The following is a 12,199-nucleotide window of genomic DNA, read 5'->3' on the forward strand; positions in this document are numbered from 1 at the left end:
CACGCATACGACCATAATTGGCACCAAGGCAGAAGCGACTCTCATCGCTGAAGACGACACGTCTCCATTCGTCCCTCCATTCACGCCTGTCGCGACACCACTGTGGGCGGGCTGCACGATGTTGGGGCGTGAGCGGAAGACGGCCTAACGGTGTGCGGGACCGTAGCCCAGCTTCATGGAGACGGTTGCGAATGGTCCTCGCCGATACCCCAGGAGCAACAGTGTCCCTAATTTGCTGGGAAGTGGCGGTGCGGTCCCCTACGGCACTGCGTAGGATCCTACGGTCTTGGCGTGCATCCGTGCGTCGCTGCGGTCCGGTCCCAGGTCGACGGGCACGTGCACCTTCCGCCGACCACTGGCGACAACATCGATGTACTGTGGAGACCTCACGCCCCACGTGTTGAGCAATTCGGCGGTACGTCCACCCGGCCTCCCGCATGCCCACTATACGCCCTCGCTCAAAGTCCGTCAACTGCACATACGGTTCACGTCCACGCTGTCGCGGCATGCTACCAGTGTTAAAGACTGCGATGGAGCTCCGTATGCCACGGCAAACTGGCTGACACTGACGGCGGCGGTGCACAAATGCTGCGCAGCTAGCGCCATTCGACGGCCAACACCGCGGTTCCTGGTGTGTCCGCTGTGCCGTGCGTGTGATCATTGCTTGTACAGCCCTCTCGCAGTGTCCGGAGCAAGTATGGTGGGTCTGACACACCGGTGTCAATGTGTTCTTTTTTCCATTTCCAGGAGTGTAGTTCCGTTCAGTTCCGCGAACAAATAGTAGTCGTTGCACAACATCTGAAACGTAATCACTTTTAATCGATAGCTAAAGAGAACGATTCAAACCATCGTACCTTTTCCTGCAGTTGCTCGCAAAAATTATTGCCAAAATTTTTAGTACGCCGGAAGCACCTTCTGGCATACAGAAAAATATCTTCTTTTTGTCATCTGGTGGACATACCTCCTCACCCGTAACTAAAGCACATTGTTTTACTAGTTTGCTGTCAGTAAACGGTGGGACAGACTTCGCAAGTATTTCGGCTACCCTTAAACTCACACGTACACCCGACTCATTACTTTGAACTTGAACCTTAAAAACTTATTGACGATCTGAGTGCGTTAATTTTGTTCCCTGTACATCAACCACGGAACATTCAGACTTTGCTTTGTAATCGAAACAAATGGTTTAAATGGCTCTGAGCACTATGGGACTTAACATCTGAGGTCATCAGTCCCCTAGAACTTAGAACTACTTAAACCTAACTAACCTAAGGACATCACACACATCCATGCCCAAGGCAGGCTTCGAACGTGCGACAGTAGCAGTCATACGGTTCCGGACTGAAGCGCCTAGAACCGCTCGGCCACCGCGGCCGGCTAATCGAAACAGTAATGACGTTTTGAACAGCAGTGGTTTTCTGACATATTAAGCATAAGTGTTTTCCTTTAAATAATGCTGCCCATACATCGTTAAAAACTCTATTTCCTTTCAGTAACTTTTTTTCTTTTTTGACCATTAGTGAAAGTTGTTAAGCCCACAAAACGGAATAAACGCTGCGACAACAGAACTATTATTGTGTTGCATACGCACTATATAGCTCTGTGAAAAGTATTTCAACAAAAAATTCTCACACTTGCCGAAATTCGAAATGAAATAGTTCTTACATTTGTACGGCACTGGTGGCGCGCGGGCGTCAGTTGTCGTCAGGGCCGGCGTTTTGTTAATTTGTCATTGTCACCTGGATTTCTGTTTTGGCGCGGATTTAAATTAATTCCGAGTGATAAGACTTTCATATATAAAACAGCAGCGGACCGCAAGTTAAATGCACGCAGGCCGCATGCGCCCGCGGTCTGTGATTAGGCGAGCTCTGTTTTACAACCCCGTCCATTGTAATTAGACTGTTTAATACTGTATTTTTACATTTCCACGCCACACAGTCGGTGAATCACACCTGTCGAAATATAAAACGCAAAAGACCTTTTATTACTGTATTATCGCCATTTCAGTTCAACGCACATTGGAGAAAGAAAGAGCGAACGAGTGAGCGAGTGAGCTAGCTGACTCATGGAGAGCCCTAACGGCAACCATATGACCTGACAACTTACAACTGGCACCAAGGAAACTTTCAGTTTCAGAGTGTAAGCTAAACTTTATTCATGTAGAAAATATATTCTTTTCAAACTGAATGATTTTCTGCAAACACTCCATATATACCCCTGTTCAGTTCTCCGGATATATGTGTGGCACAAACGCATATTTAAATGATTCTCGATGAGGTCATATTGTTGAAGTCTAATTAGTAGGGGAAAACACACGGTGTAGCTAAATTCCTTTACAGACGTTGAGGACCTGTAGTGGGGACAAAGACGGTTAAGTTTGGCGTAAGAACTCATGTCCGGTAACGTACCATTTTCCCACTACGCGCAATATGCCACAATACACGTTCAGATCTCTTGCAACGGCGCCACTGACTAGGTTATTATGTACGTCATTCACCAACCACCTGATGTCCCATGCCCACTGTAGGTTTGTTTTCATGCCATTCAGTTGGTTTGTGATGTGCCCAGAGAGGTTTGTGCCTGCTGTTGTGCTTGTGGTCTTTGTTCGTACTGTACAGTACACTAATACTCACTCACTATGGTACAGATTGCTAGCTATATGTACATTTCATTTTAGTATGATACTGTTGACCATGATGAACTACCCGTTTTCGGAATACGGCAATATGATATTACTGCAAGGCGTTGAATGCGGAGCGTTTTCCACACCGCCAGAAACCTTCTCATTCCCTCAAATGGTTCAAATGGCTCTGAGCACTATGGGACTTAACATCTGAGGTCATCAGTCCCCTAGAACTTAGAACTAGTTACACCTAACTAACCTAAGGACATCACACACATCCATGCCCGAGGCAGGATTCGAACCTGCGACCGTAGCGGTAGCGCGGTTCCAGACTGAAGCGCCTAGAACCGCTCGGCCACACCGGCCGGCTTCTCATTCCCTCTTCGGGCTTCGAAGACGGGTACATATACCACTAGCAGAGCCGATTATGGTGCTCCACAGCAGTGGAAGAGGACGCGATGACGAGTACCTGAAACATAATAGGTAGACTGAATGTAGAATACGAAACTAACGGGCGTGTTCTGCACGAGCAACAACTTCACCCGTACCAGCCCCCAAAACTCACAGGCAGTGCAACCACAGGACTTTGCGTCACGAGCCCACTTCTGCAGACAGTTCTTGGAGCGTTCTATGTACGAGAACGACTTTCCATGGGGGTTCTTTTTAGAGACAAAGCCACGTTCACGAGGGAAGGTGTTCTCAGTTCACACAACAGTCATGTGGGCTGATGAAAACTCGCATGTTGCAGGAACGATACGGTCTGAGCATTTGGAAAGGGTTGAAAGGTGGCTACACTGAGCCACAGCGCCAGAGAGCGCGCCAGAGAGTATTGTTCCGCCGCCTCCACTGGCAGTGATTATTGAGACGTAGCGGCAAGCAGTTCTGGCGGAGAAATTGTGGTGGACACTGCATGTCGTGAAGTCGGAGTGAGATGTGGTAGTGGAGAGTGTTGTTCCATGTTTTATGCAGCTATTTGATGGGAGAGATAGCAGATGTTATTCTAATGGAGACATTGTAATGATCAGAGTGCATTTCGTCAATATATATGAAGGTAAAAACCACTATGTTCTTTTATTATTTGTGTGTCTCAAATAATGCATCATTACAGGCTCAGTCAACAAAGCATCTGGCTTGTGTTCTTGTATTAGAGTGTAATTCTGATTTTCTTGCGCAATTATAGTATTTCTAATTTTTTTAATTACTTCAATATAAATGGTACTTGAAATTTCTTGTCTTATTGGAGAAGAACCGTGCCAGATGTGTACGTTGAGTCACACTTCCACATACAGAACAGTTATACTTGTGCTTTGGTTTCGTTGGTTTTATAGTTGCTGGGGACTTAATTAATTAATTGTGTTAACGAAAATTTTCATTTCATTCTTTGTTGTTGTTCTATGCAGTCAGATTGCGTACAAAAACTAGTCAGGGCCAGCCGTTTACGAAACAGCATAATCGGACATACAGCGACAGAAAATTAAAAAGTATTTGCATTGCATTTTTATATCTTTATTTTAATTAAGCCCCCATGCACGTGGCGACCCTGCCAGGATCGTCCCTTGGAATCTTCTGATTGTAAAAATAGTAGACAGTAGTATTGTAGTAGTAATTTGTAGTTCAGTAATTGTAGTCTATTTTGCATGTGTAGATTTGGTAATTGTCATTCTTCTAATGGTATTTTCTTTTTTTAGAATTTGTTTTGTTGTCTTGTATACGCGTTTGACGATTTAGTGCAATTATTTCAATTGTTCGTCAATCGTGATTGAGGGAAACATTTCGAGTGAATGGTATTGTTGGACATAAGGAGGCATTGTGTGTAATTTTCGTACAGTGACGAGTTTTGTATGTTTTTTAAATGATTACGCGATCAATGAAAAAGGCAAAAATGATGAATAGTGAGAAGGACGAAATTGTTAACATGGCGAACTCGCCAACACAGGAGAACAGTGTGATGGATAATGAAGTGGAAAACAATGTAATAAGTCGGGAAAATAGTCCGGAACCATTTAAAAATTTTTCTCAATCAGAAAATTCACAGAATCTGAGATTAACGACAGAAGATTCTGGAATAGTATCGAACGCAGATGGCCATATGGCTATGCAGAAGGAAGCTGGTTTTGTGGGAAATGTGAGGGGTGAAAAGAATTTTGAAACAGTTACTATGGAGCAGTTGATGAGTGCTATATTAAATGTGGGATCACAGTTACGATCTGAATTAAAAACTGATATGGGAACAATGGAAACACGGTTAGGATCTGAATTAAAAACAGAGATAGGAACAATTAAAACAGAGATGGGAACTTTGGAAACACGGTTAGACTCACGAATAGGGACATGTTTCAAAAATATGAAAGATGAATTAAAGAAAGAAATCAGAGAAGAAGTACAACCGATTTTGAATGCTCACAATAATAGATTAGTTGCAGTAGAGATTAGACAAAGGGAACAGGATAGAGAACAGGAAGAAAGAGATCGCGTGATAGTACAGAAATTTTCAGAGTTAAATTTACAACGTGCAAAAGATAAGGAGGAAATATTTGAGAGAATCGAGGAATCCGTACCAAATGACAGAATAAATAATCTAACACAACAATATGAACAGTTAACTACCAAATGTGTCAATACTGAAACCCCAGTCGCGACACTTACGGAAGACGCAAATAAACAGAAAGAACAAATAGGTGATTTATCGGAAAGAGTTGAGGAGATTTCAGATAAATTGACAAATCTTAGTTTAAATGGGGACAGAGATTCAGATGATACAGCACCATTGCCATTTGCAGAAACCGAAGAGTACCAGAACATAAATAAGCATGTTGAAAATCAGGGAAAATTTAATGAACGCGTTAAAAGGGAAGTGGAGGCATTAGAAAAGCAAGTCAAACAAATTGAAAGCAAAATCGTAGGAAAGGACGGTAGAAGAAATTTGGAATCACCGATAGCAGCGGGTTTTGAAGAAAGTAATTTATTTCATTTACGAGATGCAACAAGAGAACGCCAGGCGCGCGAACTTGACAATAATCGACATTCGTACTGGGACAGACGCGGTAGGTCTTTGTCGCCACGAGGCGAAAACTTTGACTATAAACACTTTTTGACTGTTCGGAAATTTAAGATCTTCCGCAATTCTAAGAATGACATACATCCATGTCCATGGTTAGATCAATTTATGTACGCACTCCCACCAAATTGGCCACTAAGTCACAAACTGGAATTTATGTGTGGATATTTAGAAAACGAACCGGCGACGCGGATGCGCGCACTCATTAGAGATTGTAATAATCTGAATGATTTTTATCATGCATTTCTATCGGCATATTGGTCCGAAAACACGCAAGATAGAGTCAAACATAGTCTGATTATGCAGCGTAATTTCAAACAGTCTGAGTTCCGCACGCCGGCAGAATATTTTGAAGACATGATTCGAAAGAATCAGTTCCTTTCCAACCCTTATAGCCCGACTGAATTAATTCGCATTTGTTTAACTAAGCTGCCACAATCCATAAGACAAATTGCTTTAGCTGGAAGATGTAAAGACGACATCGAGACTTTTAAGACTTTGCTACAAGAACTCGAGTATGACAATGACGACGGGACTTCCTGTAATTTTTTCAGTAACAGTAATTACAATAGATTTTCAGAGAAAAGAGATAGTGATCGGAACGGGCGTTATATGGGTAATGTTGAGAATGACAGACGTAACAGACAGGACAATAGATACCAGCCTTATGACAATAACAGACGTTCTAACAGAAATTACACAGACAATTATAATAGCGGTAATTCGTACCGGGATGATCAATCATACGGAAACAGTAATCGGTATCATCAGGACAGAAATTATTCATACAGTAATAGAAATTCTTACTACAGAAATAATCAGGGTAGTAGATACAACAATAATTTCAGAAGTGACAGTAGAAATTACACAAGAAGAAGTTATGCAGACAGACAGGAAAACAGAAATTTTAATAACAGACACAACCAAGAATTTGTATCTAACAGACAGGAGGGACCTAATTGGCATCCTCCACGTGACAGAACTTCAGAGAGACAAGTGCAAATCGTAGAAATGGATCCGCGAAATGACGCGAATAATCAAAGACGTGACGCAAACAATCGACAATGACTAGCAGCTTCGGCTTCTGGCAGCAATATAGACGGTTCAGAAAGTAATGACACTACGGCTTTACACTACGTACGCCTGGAAGACATGAGAGACATTTTGTTAGACGAAAAGGAAAATAATGTAGACGCATTTTTACATCCTGTTATTGAAGTATGTGTGGGTAAGAATAAGTTCACTGCAGTTTTAGATTCTGGGAGCCCATTGAATGTCATTAGTGAATCAGTTTTTCGTATATGTGAAAGTACTATTGCCTGTCCTGTGTTACCTATTTCTAAAACTACAATTCGAGGAGCGATATCTGGAAAAGGTGTAGAAGTTAAACAACAGACCAACCTAAATTTCAATAGTCAAGGATACGAATTTTCCGCTAATTTTATTATTGTTCCATTACTCAGTACACAAATTATATTAGGTATGGAGTTTCTTAACGCACATAAGGCAATTTTGAACTTTAAAGAAGGAAGTGTGAATTTGACTGTTGCCGGAATGCCGAAATGTTTGAAATTTTTCGAGTGTTTAACAAGATATGAGTCAGATACAAAATGTTTAAGGTTTCTTACTTCTGATGTTTTCGTTGAGCATTATGACGACAATGTGTTTATTCATGACAATGACAATAGATACAGAGACGCGATGGATGATATAATTAATAGCGAAGAATTAATTAATGAAAAGGTTAAGAAAGCTGAAGTGCCAGATGACGTTGCAAGAGAAGAGTTGCACCACATTTTGACTTCACATGCTACAGTATTTAAACATCACACAGGAACTATACAAGGCTTACAATATTTATTTAAAGTAAAAGAACACACACCATTTCGTGGGAAAACGTACGCTATTCCTTTGGCTTACAGAGACAAGGTTAAGAATGAACTTCAGTACATGTTAGATCAGGGCATTATTGAGCCTGCAGTCAGTCCTTATACTAGCCCATTACACGTTGTTCTTAAAAAGGATGGGTCAATTCGTTTGGTTCTGGATTCCAGACAGATAAATAACATCATCATTCCTGAAACTGACCGTCCACAAAATTTAGATGAACTTCTTCAACATTTCCATGGAATTAAAGTTTTATCCACGATTGATATGCGCGCGAGTTTTTGGCAAATAGAACTCCACCCTGATTGTAGAAAATACACTCCTGGAAATGGAAAAAAGAACACATTGACACCGGTGTGTCAGACCCACCATACTTGCTCCGGACACTGCGAGAGGGCTGTACAAGCAATGATCACACGCACGGCACAGTGGACGCACCAGGAACCGCGATGTTGGCCGTCGAATGGCGCTAGCTGCGCAGCATTTGTCCACCGCCGCCGTCAGTGTCAGCCAGTTTGCCGTGGCATACGGAGCTCCATCGCAGTCTTTAACACTGGTAGCATGCCGCGACAGCGTGGACGTGAACCGTATGTGCAGTTGACGGACTTTGAGCGAGGGCGTATAGTGGGCATGCGGGAGGCCGGGTGGACGTACCGCCGAATTGCTCAACACGTGGGGCGTGAGGTCTCCACAGTACATCGATGTTGTCGCCAGTGGTCGGCGGAAGGTGCACGTGCCCGTCGACCTGGGACCGGACCGCAGCGACGCACGGATGCACGCCAAGACCGTAGGATCCTACGCAGTGCCGTAGGGGACCGCACCGCCACTTCCCAGCAAATTAGGGACACTGTTGCTCCTGGGGTATCGGCGAGGACCATTCGTAACCGTCTCCATGAAGCTGGGCTACGGTCCCGCACACCGTTAGGCCGTCTTCCGTTCACGCCCCAACATCGTGCAGCCCACCTCCAGTGGTGTCGCGACAGGCGTGAATGGAGGGACGAATGGAGACGTGTCGTCTTCAGCGATGAGAGTCGCTTCTGCCTTGGTGCCAATGATGGTCGTATGCGTGTTTGGCGCCGTGCAGGTGAGCGCCACAATCAGGCACACAGGGCCAACACCCGGCATCATGGTGTGGGGAGCGATCTCCTACACTGGCCGTACACCACTGGTGATCATCGAGGGGACACTGAATAGTGCACGGTACATCCAAACCGTCATCGAACCCATCGTTCTACCATTCCTAGACCGGCAAGGGAACTTGCTGTTCCAACAGGACAATGCACGTCCGCATGTATCCCGTGCCACCCAACGTGCTCTAGAAGGTGTAAGTCAACTACCCTGGCCAGCAAGATCTCCGGATCTGTCCCCCATTGAGCATGTTTGGGACTGGATGAAGCGTCGTCTCACGCGGTCTGCACGTCCAGCACGAACGCTGGTCCAACTGAGGCGCCAGGTGGAAATGGCATGGCAAGCCGTTCCACAGGACTACATCCAGCATATCTACGATCGTCTTCATGGGAGAATAGCAGCCTGCATTGCTGCGAAAGGTGGATGTACACTGTACTAGTGCCGACATTGTGCATGCTCTGTTGCCTGTGTCTATGTGCCTGTGGTTCTGTCAGTGTGATCATGTGATGTACCTGACCCCAGGAATGTGTCAATAATGTTTCCCCTTCCTGGGACAATGAATTCACGGTGTTCTTATTTCAATTTCCAGGAGTGTATACTGCCTTTTTAGCTTTTGGTAACTGTTACCAGTTTCGGAAATTACCGTTTAGACTTACTGTATCTTCAGCAGCATTCATTCGTAGCTTAAATGAAATTTTACCTGTTTATCTTCGTGACAATATTACTTCATATGTTGACGACATTCTTATTGCTAAAAATTCTTGGAAGCAGCACAACAAAATTTTGGATTCATTATTACGTATTTTTGCAAGAGTTGGCATTACGGTGAACTTAGAAAAATCTGTATTTGGTCGTTCTCAGGTGAAATTTCTCGGTCACATTATTTCTACAGAAGGTATTCTTCCTGATCCAGAAAAATTAGACGCTATTCGTAATTATGCTGTTCCTACTACAAAACGTGATGTTCGTAGTTTTCTTGGTGTCTGTAATTTTCTTAGACGCTTTGTTAAATTGGACGATTTGGCCACACCTCGTTTATGTGAACTATCTGGAAAGAAATCTAATTGGTGTTGGGATGAGGAAGCTCAATCAGAATTTGAACAACTTCGAGATGCTTTAGTTGCTGCCCCACTTCTTTCACACCCGGATTTATCTAAAGATTTTCGTTTGGCTACGGATTCATCATACAATGGCCTAGGTGCACATTTATTTCAAGAGATAGAAGAAAACGGCGTTGTAGTCCAGAAAACTATTGCATTTGGAAGTCGTGTTCTCTCTAAATCAGAAAAGAATTATTCGATTACGGAACTTGAAGCTTTGGCGGTTGTTTGGGCTTTCACAAAATTTCGGACATTCTTGTTTGGCAGACATACTAAGGTTTACACCGATCATCGAGCTCTGGAATTTCTTATGTCGACAAAATTAACTCATGGAAGATTGTCACGATGGGCGTTGTACCTACAGGAATTTGACTTTAGTATTGTTTACATACAGGGTTCTTCAAATATTGTTGCTGATGCTTTATCACGTGCACCTATGGGTTTGAAACAAAGTGCTGAAGAGGACTGCAAGGAAAACAATTATTGTTTGATGTATATTCAAGGTGTTGCGTTTGAGAACTTTATTTCGTCTTCGCTCCAGGACATCGCTAAGGAGCAAAATAAGGATCCAATCTGGAAGGACATTAAGGAGAAGTGGAGGAGAAAGGAAAGCGTAGCGATTAGACAGCATTATTTAATTCGCAATGACATTCTTTTCAAACGAAAATCGGTCGACAACTCTGTTTGGTTAGTTTGTATTCCTGATGAGTGGGTTAATAAGCTGATTTGGTATACGCATTTCAGTTATGCACACTTTGGTCCCAGAAAATGCTTTCATAAATTGCGAGAAAATTGTTACTTCAATAATATGTAAAAACGTATTCGATCTGTTCTGGCCAAATGCAAATTATGTCAAAAGGTTAAGCCGCCAACAGTTTCTCACAGAGCACCGTTGTTTCCTATCATTCCAGCGAAATTAAAGGACATGGCTGCAGTCGATTTGTTCGGTCCAGTGGTTCGATCTACTAATGGTTTTGCGTACATTTTCGTAGCAGTGGAGTTGACATCAAAATATGTGTGTTTTACACCGTTACGCAAAGCAACAGCTCGTTCAGTTTCTAACGCTTTCATCAAACATTTTCTTAAAGAAGTGGGTCATGTTGATAAGGTTATATCAGATAATGGATCACAGTTTCGTTCTAAAATTTGGCTTCGTACTCTACAGCGTCGTAAAATTAAACCAATTTTCATTTCACTTTTTCACCCCCAGTCTAACGCTTCAGAGAGATGGATGAAGGAAATCAATAAATTGTGTCGTCTTTATTGTCATCAGAATCACAGAACTTGGGATCAGTATCTTCATATTTTTCAAAACATTCTGAATGAACTTCCTAATGACTCAACTTCTTTACCGCCTATACTGATATTAAAAAACAAAGCACCGACAAATCGCATTTCTGAAATCGTTCCTTTTCCGCCTTCACGGAAACTGCGGCATTCTGAAGTTGTGAATCTGGCTCTACAAAATATTGCACCTGCGGCTGCTAGAAGGGAGAAATCAGCTAAGCGTCCTGGTCGTTCAAAAATCTTGTCAGTTGGTCAGAAGGTGTTAATTAAGTCTCATCGTTAGGCTCGTGTCGCAAATTTTTTCTGCTTTATAACGGCCCATATAGAATTCGCAAAATTATTCATGATAACACTGTAGAAGTAGAAACTCTTAAATCACGACGCTCTAAGGGAATACATCATATATCTAACGTTAAAATTTTTGTGGAATGATATACTTTTGAAAAATTTTTGTAGAATGACATACTTGTGAGAAACTAACAGCTACATGTAAACATGCGGAGAGTACAAGGATACCGCGCTGTGTTTTGGCGGCGGCATATACTCAAAGCAACAGTCAAGTCTGCGCGCCGCACAGGGCAGTCGTTGACCGCAAACAATCACTTCCTACGTCACGCGCCTACAGCTGATCGAGCGCTCAGTGCGAATGCACTGACAGCCGTAAACAAATACACAGTCTTTCTCCGAATAAAATCAGTATAAAGCTATAGTGACTTGATGAATTCTGTTATTAACATTCAGTATTTTTCAGGATACGGTTCTATAAAATATTTAAGAACTTCAGGTAAATTCTGTGCGTGTCCGACGTTAAGACGACTTGCTATCGAGAAAATTTCAGGAAAAATGTCATTTCGAAGAAGAAAGTAATAAACTAAAAAGGTAATTATTAATTGAGTTTATTTTTCAGGTAACATATTTCCACTTAGGTACGTACTTTAGACGTAATTTACTGCTCGCGATTACGTGATTCATACTTTGTGCTAATTACATGTTCTATGGAATTACTTGTGAAGCGACGTGCTTGCGTACGTTAACTGATTTTGACAATGATTATTAATGAACTGAGTTGTAACTTGTGTATATTATGCATCGCTTGACTGCACTGCTTTTTCACTG

The sequence above is a fragment of the Schistocerca cancellata genome, chromosome 4 (assembly GCF_023864275.1).
Source record: "Schistocerca cancellata isolate TAMUIC-IGC-003103 chromosome 4, iqSchCanc2.1, whole genome shotgun sequence".
In the NCBI taxonomy this organism is placed as follows: Eukaryota; Metazoa; Arthropoda; class Insecta; order Orthoptera; family Acrididae; genus Schistocerca; species Schistocerca cancellata.